The sequence below is a fragment of the Polypterus senegalus genome, chromosome 13 (genome assembly GCF_016835505.1).
Source record: "Polypterus senegalus isolate Bchr_013 chromosome 13, ASM1683550v1, whole genome shotgun sequence".
NCBI lineage: Eukaryota > Metazoa > Chordata > Cladistia > Polypteriformes > Polypteridae > Polypterus > Polypterus senegalus.
The window spans coordinates 82,683,893-82,692,437 of NC_053166.1; positions in this window are offsets into that span (position 1 = coordinate 82,683,893).

Consider the following 8,545-nt stretch of genomic DNA (forward strand, 5'->3'; position numbering starts at 1 on the left):
AATGAATGTAAAATCAGCATAGCTGGTTTGTGACCAAAAAAAATATCTTTCATTTTGCTATTGCAAGTTTGCCTTAAGTAACATTATACCAGATGTGATCTGTAGCAAAAGGGTTTGATGACAGCATTAGAGAGTGTGCAATGTGAGGTAGTGTGGATTAATATCTTCATCTTTTGCTTGAAACCTCTTAGAAGGGTTAAGCCATCCGGATACTGTATCTCCATTTATCCCTACATGCAGCATTTTCTACCCTCAGATCTAGCACCTTCAAATTTCTTGCCATGAAGCCCCCATACCTTAAGCCTCTGGCTTCCTCTCAATCCTCTTCCTTCCACCAAAGCTATCATGCTTTTCTAGTCGGATCGTCCTCTGTTCTGTGTACAAAGTGCTCAAACAACCTCATTCTAATTTCCAACACTTTCTTCACAATATACCTGACCCTTACCATTTTGTGAACTTCTTCATTTGTTTTTCTTTCTGTTAAACAGACCTCTAGCAGCCAGCTCAACGTGAATATTTCTTTTCTAATTACCTCCTCCAAGTAAAAATTTTATTTATTTATATATATATATATATTTTTACAGCCACTGGGGCGTGTCTTCGGAGGAATGCCGGGAAGCAGCTGGAGCCCATCCGGGTTCCTATTTAAGGGGCCTTTTAAGAGAGAGGCACAAAGACTGTGAGGCCTGGACATTGGGGGAACGGTGCTGGAGGCACTGGGGTTTGTGTGCACATTTAAAAACTGTACATAATTGTAAATAAAGGGTGTGTGGTGAACTTATGATGTCCTTCTGTGTGTGTCCGGGTTCAAGTCCACAGTGGCGTAGTTGGCAGCATGCTCCACCTGGGTTGAGGTGGGGACCTGCATCCAAAACAAATATTTTTGTGGACGGCCTGGCGCAGCAGCGGACCCCACACACTCACCGCGGGAGCGGTTTACCCCAAAGACCGCCGCCACACTGCAGAATGGCCATCCCCAGATGCGGAGGAAGAAGAACGGGCGTCGCCCGAGTGCAGCGGGCTCCGAGGGTCGCACTGTCTGGACGGACGGCCAGGCCGGCGTGGCGATGAAGAAGGCCACACCGAGGCAGGTGCCTCGGAGTGACGGGAACCAGGAGGTGAGTGCCCTGACCTGCAGTAATCGGCCCTTCGGGGGCAGACATACCTTGCTTTTTACAGGGAGAGACGACCCAGATCTGTGTCAGTGGCAGGAGCACGCCGGTCCACGGGCTGTCGACAGCACGACGGCGGCAGCAGTGGAGGCTGCGACATCGGAGCCGCTGCAGCTCGAAACCGCGCAGCAGCTGCGAGGCTGCCAGGAGGCACGCCACCGCATCCAGAGAGGCGGAACCAAGGAACACCAGTCTCGTGCCGAGAAGAGACCCGATTGGGCCAGAGGGAGTGGCCCACAGGAGACAGACGACAAGTGTGGCTGATCGACAGGTAGGCCCACCAACACCTGTCTCCCTGTTTTTGCCGGCGGCTCTGTGTGAGCCAGAGGAGTCCCTTCGGCCATCAGGGCGTCCAAGAGAAGAGAGAGGAACCGAGGGGTGAATGCCGGTTCCTCCCATAGTAGGGGACGCGGCGCTGGGTGCGCGCGTCCGGTGAAGGGCCGTCTTCTGCGGAGGCAGAGGGAAACCCCTGGGCAGCTGGACGAGCCGCCTGTGAGAGCGGTTCCGTTAACACCGAGAGGACGGGCATGGAACCTGCGGCAGAGGAGCCAAACAGGCAAGTCGCGGGCTGTCGGTAGGGGGGGAGAGTGCTGCCGGTACAGAAACCACTGGGACGCTCGGTGCGAGTGTTCCGGCAGTGCTTCTGGCCCTCCCTTTTGTCTTTCCACATGACCGAAGCCCCGACGAGCGCTGGAACCTGCCCTCCTGGAACAGGCCACTCCGATGGTGCCCCAGCTGGCGGGGATGGTGGAGGCGAGAGCGGCGCAAACCAGAGGGGCGTGTTGACATCGGGGGTGCGAAATAAGATGTCCCAGGGTGCCGTGTTGGACCCTGGGGACATAGTAGGACCCTCTCTGGGGACGTGCTGCCCTTTCGGGAAGTGCCGCTCGGACCAATATGTCTTCGCTAGCGGTGGGGCAGTGTGGCATCCGCCCAGGAGGACCAGAGGAGGGCTTGTACCTCCTCCAGACCGCGAGGGGGCGACCACCCTGGTTATGTTGGGGGCCACGGGTAAAGAGCTGGAGCTCAGCACTTCCGCCACACCAGGAATTGCTGGGGGGAAGAAGACAGGGGACACCCAGAGGGCTTCCGGGTGCGCAGCTGGCATTTCCGCCACACTGGGGCGTGTCTTCGGAGGAATGCCGGGAAGCAGCTAAAGCCCATCCGGGTTCCTATTTAAGGGGCCGCCTCCCTTCAGTCGAGAGCGGAAGTCGGGTGGAAGAGGACGGAACTAGAGAGAGGACGGGAGGCGGCCAACATTGGGGGAACGGTGCTGGAGGCACTGGGGTTTGTGTACACATTTAAAAACTGTACATAATTGTAAATAAAGGGTGTGTCCGTCTGTGTGTGTCTGGGTTTAAGTCCACAATATATATATATATATATAAAATAATGAGTCTCACTTATCTATTATTTGTTGCTCCCGACTCTATTGCAGCTAATTACAGTGGAACCTCGGTTTGCGAGCATAATTCGTTCTGGAAATGTGCTTGCAGTCCAAAGCACTCGTACAGTATATCAATGTGAATTTCCCCATAAAAAATAATGGAAACTCAGATGATTCGTTCCACAACCCAAAACTATTCATATGAAAATGAGTAATACATAATATAAAGTAAAAATAAATAAAGCAAATTAACCTGCACTTTTCTTTTGAAAAGAATCATGGCTGGTGTGAGTGAGTTTCTAAACTCTTGTGGGATTCCACCCAATGGGACGACACGCAGAAGAGCGTCCCAAAGCAATCGCAGTCTCCCAGCGCTGTAGCATTTCGCCATAAAGGCCAATCCGAAAAGATCGTGGACATGCTATAAGCGCCTGCCATCGATGGGTGATACAAGCAACAAGGAACATTATAAATGTGCAAGGCACAGTGTTACTTTCCCCCGACCCTGCCTGACTGCTGTGTCTGTGTATTGGAGAGTGGCAGATCCTGCTAAAATAAATAACCGTGCTGTTGTTGTTTTAAGCTGAATAAAGCTGGTGTTGCTAAAAGTACTGAGACTCAGCTTCGAGTTTTTTGGGTGCAAGACGGGGACTTGCATGTCACAGCACAAACACACACATGCAGTCACAATGCTGTAGTAAACAGTATACGCTTGTACGGATGTTGACTATATGAGTGACGGAGATAAGGCTCTAGAAACTGCAATTAATTACATTGAGCAACAAGAAGCTGCTACAGCAATCGACATAATGATGCTGCAAAGATGGCGAGACTTGACAGCGAAGAAATGGCACTCGTCAGGAAAGCAGACTACGATCAAAAATGTCTTTAAATCATCACAGGACTGAACTTTTTAAGTACAGTACATACTGTATTTAACTCCAGACAATTCTGTAACTGTAAGTTTATTTTTTCCATTAATTTATTTTGTTGTTGTAAAACATGATTATTAGGTTCATAATGTGTAAAATGATAACATAATTTGATGTTTAATAGGCTTTTTCTTAACCCCTGCCATTATCCAACATTTTCGCTTATCCGACGTTCTGCCAGCCCGCTTATATCGGATAAGCGAGACTCTACTGTATATATATATATATATATATATATATATATATATATATATATATATATATATACAGTATAATACACACAGTGGGGGAAAATAAGTATTGAACACGTCAATGTTTTTCTCAGTAAATACATTTCTAATGAGGCTATTGACATGAAATTTACATCAGTTGTCGGTAACAACACAAGTAATCCACACATACAAAGAAATCAAAATAAATAAGTCCATAAATTATGTGTAATAAAGTGGAATGACACAGGGGAATAAGTATTGAACACTCTTACTGAAATTTATTTAATACTTAGTAGAAAATCCTTTGTTGGTAATGACAGCTTCAAGATGCCTCCTGTATGGAGAAACTAGTCGCATGCATTGCTCAGTTGTGATTTTAACCCATTCTTCCACACAAACTGTGTTTAAATATTGAAGGTTCCGGGGGCCTCTTCTATGAACTCTGATCTTCAGTTATTTCCATAGATTTTCAATTGGATTCAAGTCCGGTGATTGACTGGGCCTTTATTTTCTTTCTCTGAAACCATTTCAGTTTACTTGGCTGTGTGTTTGGGATTATTGTGTTGCTGAAATGTCTACCCTCGTTTCATCTTCAGCATCCTGCTAGATGGCAGCATGTTCTTTTCAAGAATGTCCCGGTTCATTTTTCCATTTATTCTTCCTTCAATTATATGAAGTCTGCCAGTACCACACCATGATGTTCCCACCTCCATACTTCACTATCGGTATGATGTTTTTTGGGTGATGTGCAGTGCTATTTCTCCTCCAAACTAGGTGTGTGCAATGACATCCAAAGAGTCGAATTTTGTTCTCATCTGACCAGACTATATTCTACAAGTATTTCAATGGCTTGTCCAAATGTTGTGCAGCAAACTTTAAATGAGTTTTAACATGCTTTTTCTTCTGCATTTGAGTCTTGTGCAGTGAGTGTGCATACAGGCCATGGCAGTTGAATGCATCTGAAAATTTTTAATGTTACTGGTCTCTATTAATATCACAGTGGTACTGTAATTGGGAATGATGCTTCACAGTTATAAATCCCAGTTGTGATGCTGTGGAATTTGCAGGTTCTTCCTGTGACTCGGCTTTTCCCAGTCAGCTTATTTGGTCACTGCAGTTTGGCAGTGCATTAGTGATCCTGGATTGGACTAAGCTACTTGGCCAGGGTAAATTCCTGCCTTGTTTTTGATATTTCCAAGATGGGCTTCTTCCCTTGATCCTGTAATGAAAAACATTTTCCAAAGTGTATGATGAATCAGCTATGCATTAACATTTCGAAGAGGTATTGCCACATATTATACCACTTTATGTTCCATGTGAAGTGTTACATGTCAGTTAATCCACCTGCAAAATATTTGAGTTGTAGTATGTCATTGTACTGTACTTCTTTTAGCTCCAGTTCAAAATATTTTAGATTTGGACTTGTAGAAGTTACAGAAATATACATTATGTTATTGCCAACAAGTGAAAAACTGTTGCTGAAATGTATATTCTGCAATCATCAGACAAATTATTTTTCAAAATACATATTTTGGTGTACATTTTTTCTCAAAATAATTCCTAAAATGCTAAAATGCTTAAAAATGTGCTTAGTTTAGCTCTGTTTGAAATAAAAGTACATCAGCCTTGATCAGCGTAATCATCTGGGACCAATATAGAGTCACCACAGACATGCCTATGGATTGTGGGAAGAAACCCCACTCAGGCACAGGGAGAAACTGTAAAAGTACACATTCTGTAGACTGTAATCAAGTGTACAGGCAATCCCTACACTATTGTGTCACCTTCCATCCATTTTCCTAAGCTGCTTATTATACAGGGCAAGATCCATATGAAGCCTACTCTAACAATCATTGGGCGCAAAGTGGGAACAACACCTAGACAGGGTGCCAGGCCTTTGCAGGGCAAACTCACACTCACCTGCTAGAGCCATTTTAGCAATGCTAATTCTCCTAACCTGCATGTCTTTGAACTGTGGGAGGATACTCATGCAGACACAAGGAGAACATGCAAACTCCATGGAGGGAGCAGCCAGGACACAAACCCCAGCCTCCTTACTGTAAGGCAGCAGCAATACCTCTGTGCCAACGTTTCACCCTGTGACATGCATTATAATTGTAATATCTATATATACTAGCCATGTGTGCCCAACTACATTGCGCATGTTAAAGTTGTCTGTGAAGGGCTCCCTGTTTAAACGCGGCTGCCAGTCGTGAACTGGGCCCTTCGTCGCACAGCATTATGATTTTTTATAAGGGAAACACAAAATGACAAAAGAAAACCCTTGGACATTGATTCGATAGGAACGGCCTACTTGGAATCACTGTCCGAATAGTAATTATGTGGTGGTATAGGAGCATTTCTGCTCCTGTCTGTTCACAGTCCGTCTCTTTTTCACGATGCTATCGTTTCCTCTCACGATGTCTTCTCAACCTTTCTCCAATCTCGCAGGTTGCTTTGTGGCAATCCAAAGAATAAGGCAATATACACGGAGCAATGGTTATAAAAGGGGGACACATAGGTATCCAGGCTTTTTAAAGCATAAATAGGGATCACTTCACTGATATGTGAGCAAGCCACGGTACAACTGTGAGACGCGCAGCACTCGCCAGCTACAACATAACAATAATAATTTCCGGAACGTGCTGTTACGTTGTCATTCATTTTACCCACTGTCTTTCTTTCATTCATATGTTACGTAGGCACGTACCTTTTATCTTCGGCAATCTCATTCTCTAACCAGGACTCAGGAGCTAACCAGCGTAAAACTGTCCCCCACCCCTTTCATTATTCCGGCACATTGTTGACATCCATGAGTAACAACAATGTACTAAACTGGAAAGTGGTCTACACATGCGTGGAATTTGCGGACAAACAAAGATCAAGATCTAAATGAAGATCTCTTTAATGAATTTAGAGCACAACTATTTGTTTAGTTTGAAAGTCTGTGTTTTGAGGTGTGACTGGAGTACTACAGTCTTCAGTAGTATAAGCCTGGGGGAGATTCTTAATGCAATGTCTATGTTTTAGCTGTCTCTCTACTGCCATCTAGTGCTTCTTTTTCTAATTAATTCGTGGACAAACAAAGATCAAGATCCAAATGAAGATTATATATAGAGATAATTCACTCGGGGCACGCAAGACAGCGAGCGCAAGCAAGATAGAGTGCCACACCCATCAACTCACAGAGCCCCGTCCGCCAACTCTAAGACCATGGGATACGCTCGACAGAGCCCCGCCTGCCAACTCTAACCCACCTCCTGCGTCATGGGATAAGCACAGCTGAGCCCCGCCCACCAACTGTAACCCTCCTCCTGCGTCCACTGTTGCTCTCGAGGCATGTGTGCACTGCCTGCTCATGTGCCCACACGCAACAACTCACCAAACACAGCCTAAGTCGCTTTCTTCTGTGCTACAGTCCACATGAGAGAGACATACACAGGCTCACGAGAGAGACACACACACTGGCGCGCGAGACAGAGACACACACACACACACACACACACACACGCGCGAGACACACACACACAGGCGCGAGAGAGACAGACACACACACACAGGCGCGGGGAGAGAGACACACACACAGGCGCGCGAGAGAGAGAGAGAGAGAGAGACACACACACACACAGGCGGCGAGAGAGAGACACACACAGGCGCGCGAGAGAGAGACACACACACAGGCGCGGCGAGAGAGACACACACGTAGGCGCATGAGAGAGAGAGAGAGAGAGAGAGACACAGAGACACATGCAGGCGCGCGAGAGAGAGACACACACACACAGGCGTGCGCGTCCATTGTTGCAATGTTACTTTTCTTGGTTGTTTAATAAATTATGGATTTTTCAAATGTTCATTTTTTTCCCTGTGCTTAAAACTCATTAAAAAAAGTGTTTTTAGCGAGCGGTTCATATCGCTATAGTGCAAACTCTTGCAGTGTTAGTTTTCTCTGTTGTTCAAGGTTTTCTCAGTGTTATTCAATGTTTTTACATTTAGTTTACTGTTATGCTGTGCATTCTATGGTATAATTAACTATATTTGTGCGTAAAAACTTAAAAAATATATATTTACATACAGTTCGTATGGTCTGGAACGGATTAATTGTATTTACATACAATCCTATGGGGGAAATTACTTCGGTTCAAGACAAAATCGGTTTATGACCAGAGTTTTGGAACGCATTATGGTCATGAACCGAGGTTCCATTGTATATATAATCGACCAAGTCGCTCGACCATGGGGTACGCACGACAGAGCCCCACCCACCAACTCTCACCCTCCTCCCGCGTCCACTCTTGCTCTCGAGGCATGCACACTGCTTGCTCATGTGCCTGCCCCCAACACGCCACCAAACACAGCCTCAGTCGCTTTCGTCTGTGCTACTGTCCACATGCAGCTGTGAGCCACGTTGACTGTTCACGTTGATAATGATGTGGCGTATGTTATGCCGAGGGTTGGCTAGTGTCTTTATATTACAACAGTAACATTAAATAGACAGCATAGCAACATTATATGCAATTGCAGCAAATGATAATATGGCACACTTTATACAGTAAATATGTAATATTTATAAGCTTGTCCAAAGTGATTGATTTTCTTTATAAATTATGAGTACATTGTTTTTGAGGAAATCTAATATAGTGGTGCTGTTTTTGTGGCATATATGTTCAAACGTCTAATGTTTGTAGAATGGTGACTGAATGAGGAAGAAATGCTTAAATGTTGACTGAAGCAGGAAAAATGGGTAAGCATAAGGATCTGAGAGACTTTAACAAAGGCAGGATTAGGATGGCTAGACAATTGGGTCAAAGCTCTTCCAAAATAGCAGATCTTATGGGGTGTTCC